Below are 11988 nucleotides of genomic sequence, written 5' to 3' on the forward strand. Positions count from 1 at the left end.
ACATCAAAACTCAGGCTATGTCAAGATTTAGGATGGCAAGAAGTTTTAAAGTGGTTATTTGATTTACTTAGGCTAGTAAATCTACTAAGTACCATGTTTCCTCTGAAATATAAAAATATGTAATTTCCTCTGAATATTTGAGCTGCATTATATCATTTGAGGTTGTTAAGGTTTGGAAAAACACTAAATAAGTAGCTTTAAATTGTAGGTATTTAAGGAAATAGACATTATGCTCTTTAAGAAAAATGGGTTTTTTTTAAAAGGAAGTTGTTTTTTTTCAAAATAGGCCAAGATAGAACATTATTTTATATAATTTGTGCAAAGCACAAAAAATGCTGTATCAATTAATGTCACCAATAAATGAAAGAACATTAGAGACAATACACAACACACATACAGAGATACACACACACTTTGTATCTGTATGAATAAATATATAGCCAATTCCCTCTTCCCTAGAACTACTCTTCTTCTCTTTTACTTCAGAATAGAGAAGGACTCCCAGGGATAGCAACCAAACATAGTCTATCAAGTTGCAGTAAGGCTAAACTCCTTTCTTAAAGCTGGGCACGGCCACCCAGTATAAAGAGTCGTTTACCAAAAGTCAGTACAAGAGTCAGATATAGCCTCTGTTCCTGCTCTTAAGAGTCCCACAAAAGAGACCAAGCTACACAACTGTAACATATATGCAGAGTGCCTATGTCAGACCCACACAGGCTCCCTGATTGTCAGTTCAGTTCAGTGAGTATCTGTGGGCCCTCCAAAGTTTATTTTGAGACATTTCTTATGGCGTTCTTGATCCCTCTTGCTCCTAGAGTTCTTGTTCTTCCTTTTGTTCTACAGGACTCCCCAGGATCTGTCTACTGTTTAGCAATAGTTCTCTGCATATTTACGGTTTCCACTCTTGTCTCAAATATGTATAGTTATCCTCCAAAATGACTTAGTCTCTGAAACTTGACTGCTACTTCCTACCTTTACTTCATCTCTGTGTTTGCCATGCATATTATTATCACACCTTGACTACCATTTCTTGAATTCAATGAAAGTTGAAAATACTATTATCCCTTTAGAAGTTTGATTTTATGGGAAACAGTTAGGTAGCACTTAAATTAGGTTAATTCCTTGAATTAAGTCTTTTAATTTGATCTACAAATCAATGGTAGAATATGTTTGGGGGAAAAAAGCTAATAGCATGTTTAGATAATGAAATGCCAATCTTTAGAAGTTCTAACGTTTAAAATGGCTAAGTCTGGAAGCCTATAGAAGGAAAGTGTACCCAGGTTAGAAGTAGAAGGAGAAGCCTTAAGATGGGAAAAAACGGATAATTTATTTTTCTACGATGTGCTTTTTTTAGGAAATAAAGCTCACCAGACATTATGCAATGTATTTCATTAGTTAATTAATACTCATTTCAAGAGAAAGTTATGAAAGACAGAGAGATTTTTTTTTGACCTAGATAAGGGATGACTGTTGTGGAAAGAACAGAAACAAAATATTAAAAGCTTACAAGCAACTGGAACTGATTCCTTATTTGGTGGGAGGAGTGAGAAGAGAGCCAACAATATTCCAAATGAATGAATGGCCTGAGGGCATTTTAAACAAGAGTTCAATTTGAGCTAGTGTCACACAATGGAAGCAAGAGTGAGACTGGAAGAGAACATGTAAGAAACCAGTATTGCCTGGATTATATCAGATGATGTTGATCTGCTTTTCTAGTTACTCAAAATCAAAACCTTTGCATATCCTGATTTTTAGTTCTCTGTTATAGCTGTTATGCAGAATATAAAATTCTATTTCAAATGTAGCAATCATCTTGTCACCATCACTGATTTATCTCAGCTCTAAATCTGTTTCATCTGCAAACAGATAAATTGATGTGTGTTGGAATGTCCTGCCCATGCCATCAAGTCTGTATGGTTAGAACATAGCACATGAGGAAAGAGAGATGGAAGACACGCCTTCCATGTCAGAAACATAATCAGGATTGAGCACTCTTGGCTTTGCAGGATATGGGAAATCATTTGTAATTTATTTAACATTTGAAAAGACACTACTGGAGTCTGTCCACCAGCAAAGTGAAATATCTGATAAGTCTTTTAAACAAACAGATTTCTTTAGAGAGCAAAATGCAGAATGGCAGGGACAAAAAGAATATAAGAAACTCCTTTGCCATGTAACCCATGCCTGGTACCCTTTTGCTTTGTGAAAGAAAATGTCTTCCACTTTCCAAACATTATTATTTCTGTTTTGCTTTTGGCTTTTATTGTTTTAGGTAATAGATTTTCCATTTGTTTTCACACAGCTTAACCATGATCATAGGTTCATTTCCATCAAAACTGCTTTCTCGCAATATCCCTCCGACCATGCTTTGCCTCTTGTCCTGGACTGACCAATACATTTTCTGTGGTTGTTCAGGGCCCACAAGGAGTTTAAGTTGTATGGTTCATTCATCTATTTCAATTCTGCATTCCCATATAAAGGATGATCTAGGAATGTAGGAAATGCAGTGTCCTTATTGCTGTATTTCTGTTTCTAAGCACAATGTTAATACCGACATATGTGTTTAACATATTTGTGACTAGGTCAACAAAAGAAAGTAAAATAATAAGTTCCAAAATTTGGAACTATCTTGACAACTTAGTGAGATTGTTGAGGAATAAATGATTTGTTTTAGACCTGATGAAAAAGAAAGAATACTGCCATGTGGTTGTTTGCAATTTATGCATTGACAGTCAAAGAACATTTTATATAGCCATTCTGTAAATTAAACCATTTAATGAAAATTTAAAGAAAATTAGGCAAAATAGATTTCTATTATATGTAGCAACAAGGATACTCAGTCTTATATGTCTACAAAAGACCAAAAATGTTTTATTAACTAATACTATTTAGATAAAGCAGATATCTCTTAGGTATAAATAATTACATGTGATTAAATATAAGTATTTCCAAAGTATTTTTTTTTAATCTTACATATATAATATATGGCTTTCATCAAATTTGATACTGACATGTGATTTTCTTTTTAGCATAACAAATATAAAGTTATGCATTTTGAAAATTAAATATGTTATTATGTATATAATAAATATATAACATATAACATATATTATATGATATATAATAAATATCATATATTTGTATAGTTGGCTTTGGAGTCTAAGCATGTGGTTAAAAGAACAATTTGAAGTTTCTGTCTCATGTCAAGATAATCTGGTATGAGACAGAAAGGAGAAAGAAATTAGAAAAAAAATTACTCTTCTTCATACCTATTTTTATTCCTATTATACCTTTCATTTAATATATATGTCTGTATATGTCTATATAAATAATGTTTAAGTTCTCAAAAATGAACAATGAATTTTCCTGCAGTAAAGTGAGACATGATTGCTCCTAGCAGCACTGATCTATTACTGAGACAGTGTTGAGCATCAAAGACACTTCACTTGGAGCTTTACTTCCTGGCAAAACTGGTCTTTGGCCAAGGAACTGCCCATGCATCAACCATGGACAAAATCCACAACGTTTCGACAGGACAAGCAGGATATACAAAAATAAAATGTCAAATCTTACCAAGACAGGGTAAGATGGTTTTGAAAAATTTACCTCTGTAAATGGTCTGCCTGTTACTCTAGGCAATTGTCAAGTTTGGTTGCTACAAGGTTGCTTATGAGACATTGGGTAATTGCCTAGGTAGCCCAGTTGTCTCAGTCATTTGTGGCACATTTTGAAAGTCGTTTGATTACACTTCCTGCTTACTCTAGTAATATGATTCCTTCTCAGTTCTTCAATGGGGTTGAACACAAAATAGTTTTAATTACTTTCCTCTCATGGCTCGGCCAAGTTATTTTTATACATGATTTAAACTCATCAGATAGAATAATTATTGAAGCATTTATTACATGTATCTTGCTTGAAATTGTTTTTGCTGGTTGTAATTCTAATTTTTTATACCTGATATTTGTTCTTATTGTATATAACTTTGTATTAGGCTTAGAAAATTATTATTTAAACAAAAAGGTAAGTAGGAATTCCTACTACCAGTAACCTTTGAGTTACCTACCCACTTGGGTGTGGTCTCTTATACTATATATGCTGATGTCAGTGCCTATCTGGACTATCATCTATGGACATATTCTCTTTTTATTATTTTTACCATGTTTTCTTAGGATTGATGAGCATTATTTTATGCCATTATGTATTCATTTATTTTTAAATTAATTTATTTTTAGTTAACATATAATTACATAATTTCCCCTCCCTTTCCAATATATGGTCTCTTTTTTAATTATTATTAAATTATCACACATTTTTTATGAATAAATATACAAATACAATATGATGAATTCAATTATCATTGCTTGTATTGATGTAGTCTTAATACTTTCTTCTTGGTATTGGATAAACAATTACATAGATCATTCCCAGGGAAGACTAAGTCTCCCTTTCTCAGTCAATGTTAGTTGCCTATAGCTCTTCATCTCTGGTTGAGGACCTATGAGAATTTCCCCATCCAATTGGCATTGGAGCAAATGTTGTCAATATTCAGGTCTTGTTTAGGTGGTGATATTTTTGTGAGTTCATGAGGGTAGTTATCTGTCATCCAAAGGCACCTCTAAGCAGAAGATTCCCTGGGTCTCTGGTTCATAAATCTTTCACCTCAAACATCCTTAATATGTACAGATTCATATGCATAGGAAATGCATAGTAGATGTATATGTTGGTTTAAGCTAAATTACTGAGAGTTTTTTTTTTTTATATTTTGATCATTTGTGGCTTTCTGTAATGGTCACCATCTGCTGTAAAAAGAAGCATCTTTGATAAGGCATATCAATATACACTTTTATGTGGGTATAAGGATATGTATTAAGAATATAGTTAACTATTATTCTGATTTAGAAACAGGAGTGATTATTCTATGATATCCAAGAAGTTACTAGCCAAGGAACGCTGACTAGGCTTTTAGTACCAGACATGTCTCTGCAGTCTATTGTTGGAGCCTTAAGTCTAATTCTATAGCTGTTACCACCAAGATATGCAGCTACTATTGGAGATTTTGTAATATTTTGTTTCTCTGGTATCTGTCTTTGTTCATAGGCATCACAATGGGTACTGTGAACCTTATTTATTTTCCATGAACCAGTAATAGAAATGTAGCACTTACCTTGCCAAGAGCCCTATAAAAAGATGTGTAACAACATTATATTTTCAGACTATTCATAGGTAGCCATTTCATTGATTCAAGTTATTTCCTTGCTTCTTTTGTCTCTCTAGGACTCATAGCCGATGAATAATCAATACTTCCCATGGTGCTTTATAATAAGAACTCCTTTCTCCATTATTTTGTTCTGTGAAAACATTTATTGTAATTTTATTTCCATTTCAGTTAATTTTCCAAGTTACAGTTTTTAGTAAATCAAAAGAAGGACTGAGTCAGACAACCCAATATGTAACCAAGTATTACAGAAAAAGAAGCACAGGTCAAGGTGAACCTCTTAATTGTTTTTTAATTATTGGGATATATTTAATCATTTGACATATGAGACTACCATAATTAACATTCTAATAAACATCATTTAAATTAAGCATAGCAGTATTTTTTATAGCACTTACTTTTGTATTTTTTGGTATCTCTATTGCTTTTCTCCATTGTTCCTTCATTTACTTTTTCTGACTTGAAATAAAATATTTTAATTCAAACCTCATACATCATGTTCTTTTGTAAAAGGAGACTGCTTTTTTGCTTCCTAGACACTCAGGCATAAATAATCTCATAAAACTTTATTAATTACAAAATTATTTAGCTTATTATCTCAGGTTTATTAAGCTCTTACAACTTAAGTTAACCCATAGTTCTTATTTCTGTTTAGCCTAATGACTTGGTACCTTTTCTCAGTGCAGTATTTTCATCTTTCTTCCTTTGCATCCGTGTGGTGACTGCTGCAGACTGATCCTTTCCTCTTCCCAGAATTTTCCTCGTCTGTTTGCCCCACCTATACTTCCTGACTGGCTACTGGCCAATCAGTATTCAATCAAAACTATACAGGTGCCAAATCTGTGCAGGGTACAAGAGCATTATCCTACAGCCCCCTTCATTTACTGTATGATTGTTCTTGAATACAATTATATCTCAATGCAATAGCATACCTAAAATGAAGTTGGGGCTGTAGAAATGGCTTAGTGACTAAGAGAATGGGTTGTTCTACTAGAGCAGAAGACCCTGTGTCAACTCACAGCACCCAAATGACTGCTAAAAACTTCCTGTAACTCCAGTTCCAGGATATCTGGACTCTACAAGCCCTATGTGCACATGCTGCACAGATATAAATGCAGAAAAAATAAAACTCCCATACAAGTAAAAATAAATAAATAAAAATTAAAAAGTACTTTGTTATTCCTTAGTCTAATGTCTGTTCAATCAATGTATGAAAAAACAATTTATTTTATTTTATTTTATTTTTTTTTTAGCATTTGGCACAATTTTACTTAAGTCAGAGTTCAGAAGGTGATATATCGTCTGTGACATGTTGGAATTCTTTGACATCCATCATGGATGACTTTTGAATACTAGTCTTTTGAATATACTGTTATTTTTTAACATAATAAGAAACAAATATTAATATATATGGGATTTCAGGGAGCAAATTTTATTGAGTTTCTGAAGAAATATAAATCTTTTGCAAAATGTCTATCAATTACAGAGGAAAATGCGCTGTGATGTTTGAATTGTGTTTTGTGTAATTTAGAAAGAAAAAGAAAATTGATAGGCCTATTATTTTGATTTTAATCTTTAACCCATATAAACCAGTCAGTTCCTTCCGGAAATTTTTTCTTTATTATTTATGATATCCATTTTACTATCTTTATCAGTATTCATTTAATTCTATAAATGTAGCTGCAGGCCACTTGTTGGTTCCTGGCCACTGAGCCCTGAAATTTTCACACAGAAACTGTATTACTTAAACCACTGTTTGAAACATCAGCTCTAACTTCTTATTGGCTAACTCATACATATTAATTTAACCCATCTCTATTAATCTGTGTATCATCATGTGGCTGTAGCTTACCGCCTAAAGTTCCAGCATCCATATCTGGTGGGGCTACATGGCTTCTTCTTTACTCTGCCCTTCTTTCTCCCAGCATTCAGTTTAGGTTTTCCCACCTAACTCTATTCTATCATATCTTGCCAAGCCAGTTTTCTTTATTCAGTAATGGTAATCACAGAATACAGAGAGGAATCCCACATCATATGAACAAGTAGTAGGTGATAATAAAATGGAATTAAATTTTGTCCAAAGTCCTAAATATGGGAACTTTTATTTTTAAAAGATACATACATGTACTATTTGAGATGCAATTTTTAAGGTTTCACCCAACTTTCACATAATTTATGTTAAAGTACCTTCAAAATAAAACATAACGTAACTGTGAATTTGTTTATTAAATACTTCATATGTTACATTTTAGATGCATAAAATAGCAGCATAATATTAAAGATGAGCGGTATTAATAATATTGTTAAGTACTCAGTTATTGACAAAAAAATCAAAGCAAATAAGCTACGTCACTTCTGATTTCTTTGTCAAGAAAATATGGACATCTTTCTTCAGCTCTCCAGGACATTTTTGAAATTCAGTTCTACTTTTCAGTAAAATAATTCATTTCCTTACTGTGTGTTTGCATAATTAATGTCTCACTCTCCAATTTCCATGCACTGATTTTCAAAGAATGATTTCAAAGCTTTGCATTTTATTGCAACTTGTTCAAGAGTAATTCTGTCTGTTTGCAAATATAATTTGCTTCTGATTAACCCCATTTAAACTTTGTATTATTTGAAGAGATAATTTATAAAGAAAGAGGTACATGCAGCCTTTGCATACAGAGTAATATACTCATAGGTTAATTACAAAACTGCAATTAAAAAAGGCCAGAAAATCATGAATTCTGACAAACTTCTCAAGATAAATGTTTGAATATTATTCTTTAAATTTGGCAAGAAATTTAGAAATGGGAAATCAGTAGATTAACTTATTCACCCTCAAATTGAACATTGTATTAAACTTAAGTTCTTATGAATGTAATAGTAATTATTTAGGACTCAAGTAACACAAGAATATACAGGTATATTAAGCTTTTTTTATTCCCTTTCCAAAGGCACAACATCCATGATGCTTCCACAAGGCTGATATGACCTGAGTATTATGGCTGACTGATGCTTTTATTCTTATACTTACATTTTTATTTTGACTGAGCTGCTTTCATGAGTAAAAGTATTTTCCCTTTCTCCACATAACAGTTTTGGTGCATCCCTGTCGACTTGTACCTGTGAAGCATGTGTTTATTTGTTATGTGATCCAGCTCTTGATTTACAACTGAATGTTTTCACATTAGATTTCATTTGATTTCCCTTTGGTAGCTGGCAAACTTTTTTCAAGAACATTACTGAAATATATGTAGGATACCTTTATTTTTCTATTATTTTATTGATAACAAAACCTTTAATAAATCTCACAAACATAGATGTCACCAATCACAAAATTACTAGCTTCAATTAAAGCCTAAGATCTTAATTATGAAAAGCATTTTTGTACAGGATGAAAACAGGCATATATCACAAAATATGAAGTGGCAAGAAAAAACAACTGTCATAGAAAACAACCATCTCCCAGGCACATAAAGATCACTAGGCACAGTAGGACCATTTCTAACACATTTGAAAAGTGGACTCACTAAATCCTAAGTAGCGAAATTATGAACTGCTTCAATGTGTTCTTTCTTACACTGTTGCCTATACAATTACATTGCCTGTTTACAAACACATTAACATATCATCTAATGAACTCCATAATTAATAAGAAAAGCAGCTGTGAATATGATGGGGAAATGCAAGAAAAAATTAATATAAACGTTCCCTTTAATGGTGTCCTCTCAACATCTGGAAGGTTTGCCATAGTGGAAAGTTTTCATACAATTTCTAAGAGAAAAGGAAAACACTGTATAATCAGGTCAAACTGAGCTACTAGGTTATCAGTCATTTAAGAAAAGATAGCAATGGTTTGTGGCCAAAAACAAGATAGATCATTTGCCTAAGAATGGTTAGTATAAACTATACTAACCATTCTTAGGTAATATATATAGTCAATGTATAAATTATATCAATTACTACATCTATATCAGTATTGAAGAAAAATCAATGATATTGAGTTTTGAGACTTGTTATAAAAGATAAATTATTACCATATACTGAGGTTAATTAGAAGGCATACTTACTTTGAACTTTAAAGAATAACTGTAACAATTAATCCATGGGTGTAAGGTTGTTCAATACCAAATAATCAACCCTGAAAAACTTTGCATATAAAATATATTATACAGACTGAGAAAATTATATATAGTAATAAACACACACACACACACACATGAATTTGATAAAAATTAGTGAAAAGGAAACCATTGATTTGGAAGAAAACACAGAGGGTTTTGATGAAGTGTTTAGATACAATACATACTGTTTAAATGCATAAATAAATTTTAGAAAAAAATCATATTTTATGCAAAATTAGAAGCATATGGATTCAAAAGTTTCCAAAATATACACCTGAGGCTCATGAACAGCATTTACTCTACTGTCTATTTCTGGATTCTGTGACACAGTATTTTTATTTTAGATCGCAGTGAATGAAACTTTGAATTGTTAGACACCATCTGGCTCATTGAACATTTCCTTTATTTTAAAAATGGAATAACAAGAAAGTGAGCACTGGTACATTAGAGATATCACTTTATTTATTCATTTATTAATAATTTGGATAAAAGTGAGCAACAAATACAAAACTAGTCTTAATTTGTATTAACATTTAATTATATATATACATATTAACTTCATGCTTATTAAATTTTTGTTGAATATATGTATACACACTAAAATTCATTGAAAATTCATGAAAATCTTTGGAAATAAGGAAAGGAAATATCCTGATTTCCTGTTCAAGCACTTTTTCACTTAACACAAATAACATTAACTACAAACCTTCTGAGCTACATCTAGTATTTATGCCAAATTTCTTATTTGGAGAAACATGTAATAGTGTTTGTATAGTAAGAAATGTTTTTATCATGATACAAGACAATTTACTAATTGTCTTCACATTATATATTTCGATATGAAAGTATATAAATTAAACACACCAAGTATAACAGAAAAGCTATATTCAGTGATGTGGTTTGTCTCCAATTTAAAAATATTATGGCCTACATTTTTAGGAGCAGGAAACAACAGGTCTTATCCAGGAACAGTGGAACTTCCTGATGAGGTAGTTTGGTCTTAGAAGTGTCTTAGAAAACAAGTAAAGTGCAAAGTTCCACTAAGTCCTTCAAATAAAAATGATGTAAACCCACAGATGACAGTTTAATGGGCTTAGGCAGGAGGACGGGGATACATAATATCAAGATAGATGATGCTGAATCCCATGGACAGATTCAGTTACTGACTCTACAGATCAATGATGGCAATCATGATGAGAATTTACTGTTAGGGAAACATATTTTGGAAGTATCTGTGGCTTGCCTGACAATGCATATTCAAAAGACAAATTGTGTGCCCTGCAGTGTTAACCCTGTCTTTGACAAATTTCCTAATATTTGAGGTATTCTAAAAAGGTTGTTCTTTTTCACCATTTTAAAATTATTTGGCTGATTATAATATTAATATTACTTCTACTCTAAGAATTTAGCATACTTTAATTAATGGTAATATAATTAAATATTGTTTCATTAATAGTTTAATATCAATTTACATTTACTATTTTATTTTTATATAATCTATACACAGTAAAACAACACATAGAACACGTATACCTGCATTTAGTATTTGTGGAGACAATACATGGCATTGAAGGATATGCATTCTAATGGGAATGTAAAGTGATATATTGTGCTATATTCAGGAAAATTGTCAACATTGCATAAAGCTGGACAACCCAATTGCATCTGTTAGCAAAACGGTAATTGACAATTTTGCTTTAAGAAAAATTGCACTTATTGGTATGGAGATTAAAAAAAGAGCAATTAATCAAGTGTCAGCTTCACAGATTTTAGGGTTTATAATTTTTTCTGCAAAATAAAAACCAAGAGAAATTTCAGAATTTCATTCCCTCACTCAGGTCTTTATTTTTCATGTTTTTGGATTGTTATATAAAAATTACACTGTCATATTGAAGAATATTGCTTTAATTTGCATTTGAAATGTCTTAAAGTTTTCAAGTAATGAAGCTTGGGTTACTATTCGATGGGATTGGGGGATGGGATTGGATCCAGAGGTCTATAAGTATCAAATTCTTTCTTTGGCGGATAAAAACTGAATGGTAATCCAGAAACATGAATCTCTGTTGAAGAAAATAAGAGGAGCCATGGTGTGGAATGATCTTCCTTGTCTTTTTCTACTTCCAGGTTGTTGTGTGGAAGCTGCCTGTCTGCCTGCATCACCGCACCTTCTCTGCCTGTGCCATGGCATCATCTTTGCCGTAATGTTTTCTGTCACCACATGTCCCAAAATATGGAGACAAGTGACTCCAGTCTGGAACATACAAAGTAATCATTCTAATAAGTATTTCCCCACTTGAGCTTTCTCTCCTAGGTTTATTTTTTAATGACATAAGAAAGTTTTAACTTATAGTAATAAGTGCAGCGGAGCTGCATCCCCAGCACCCTGGCCGCCTGCTAGCTTATGCCCTGAAATAATTACACGGACACTGTATTCTTTTAAACACTGCTTGCCCATTATATCTAGCCTCTTCTCGGCTTACTCTCGCACTTGGACTAGCCCATTTCTAATAATGTGTGTAAGCACCCCAAGGTGCGCTTACCGGGAAGATTCTAGCCTATGTCCATCCTGGGTAGGAGCTTCATCGCATGTGTCTCTGAGTGCAGAGCTATCGTGTCTACCCGGGAGAGCTGAGCATGGTGTCTCTGCTCCAGAGCAGAGCTGTC

At 32.5% G+C, this 11988-nt stretch overlaps 1 pseudogene; it reads left to right on the top strand.

The window, feature by feature from the left end:
- LOC126514443 (calmodulin-like) overlaps positions 1-11526 on the top strand; it is a 45213-nt pseudogene extending 33687 nt beyond the window's left edge.
- Positions 11527-11988: the final 462 nt, after the last annotated feature.

Source organism: Alexandromys fortis, unplaced genomic scaffold, assembly GCF_014885135.2.
Source record: "Alexandromys fortis isolate MF-2015 unplaced genomic scaffold, M_Fortis_MF-2015_v1.1 scaffold_129, whole genome shotgun sequence".
In the NCBI taxonomy this organism is placed as follows: Eukaryota; Metazoa; Chordata; class Mammalia; order Rodentia; family Cricetidae; genus Alexandromys; species Alexandromys fortis.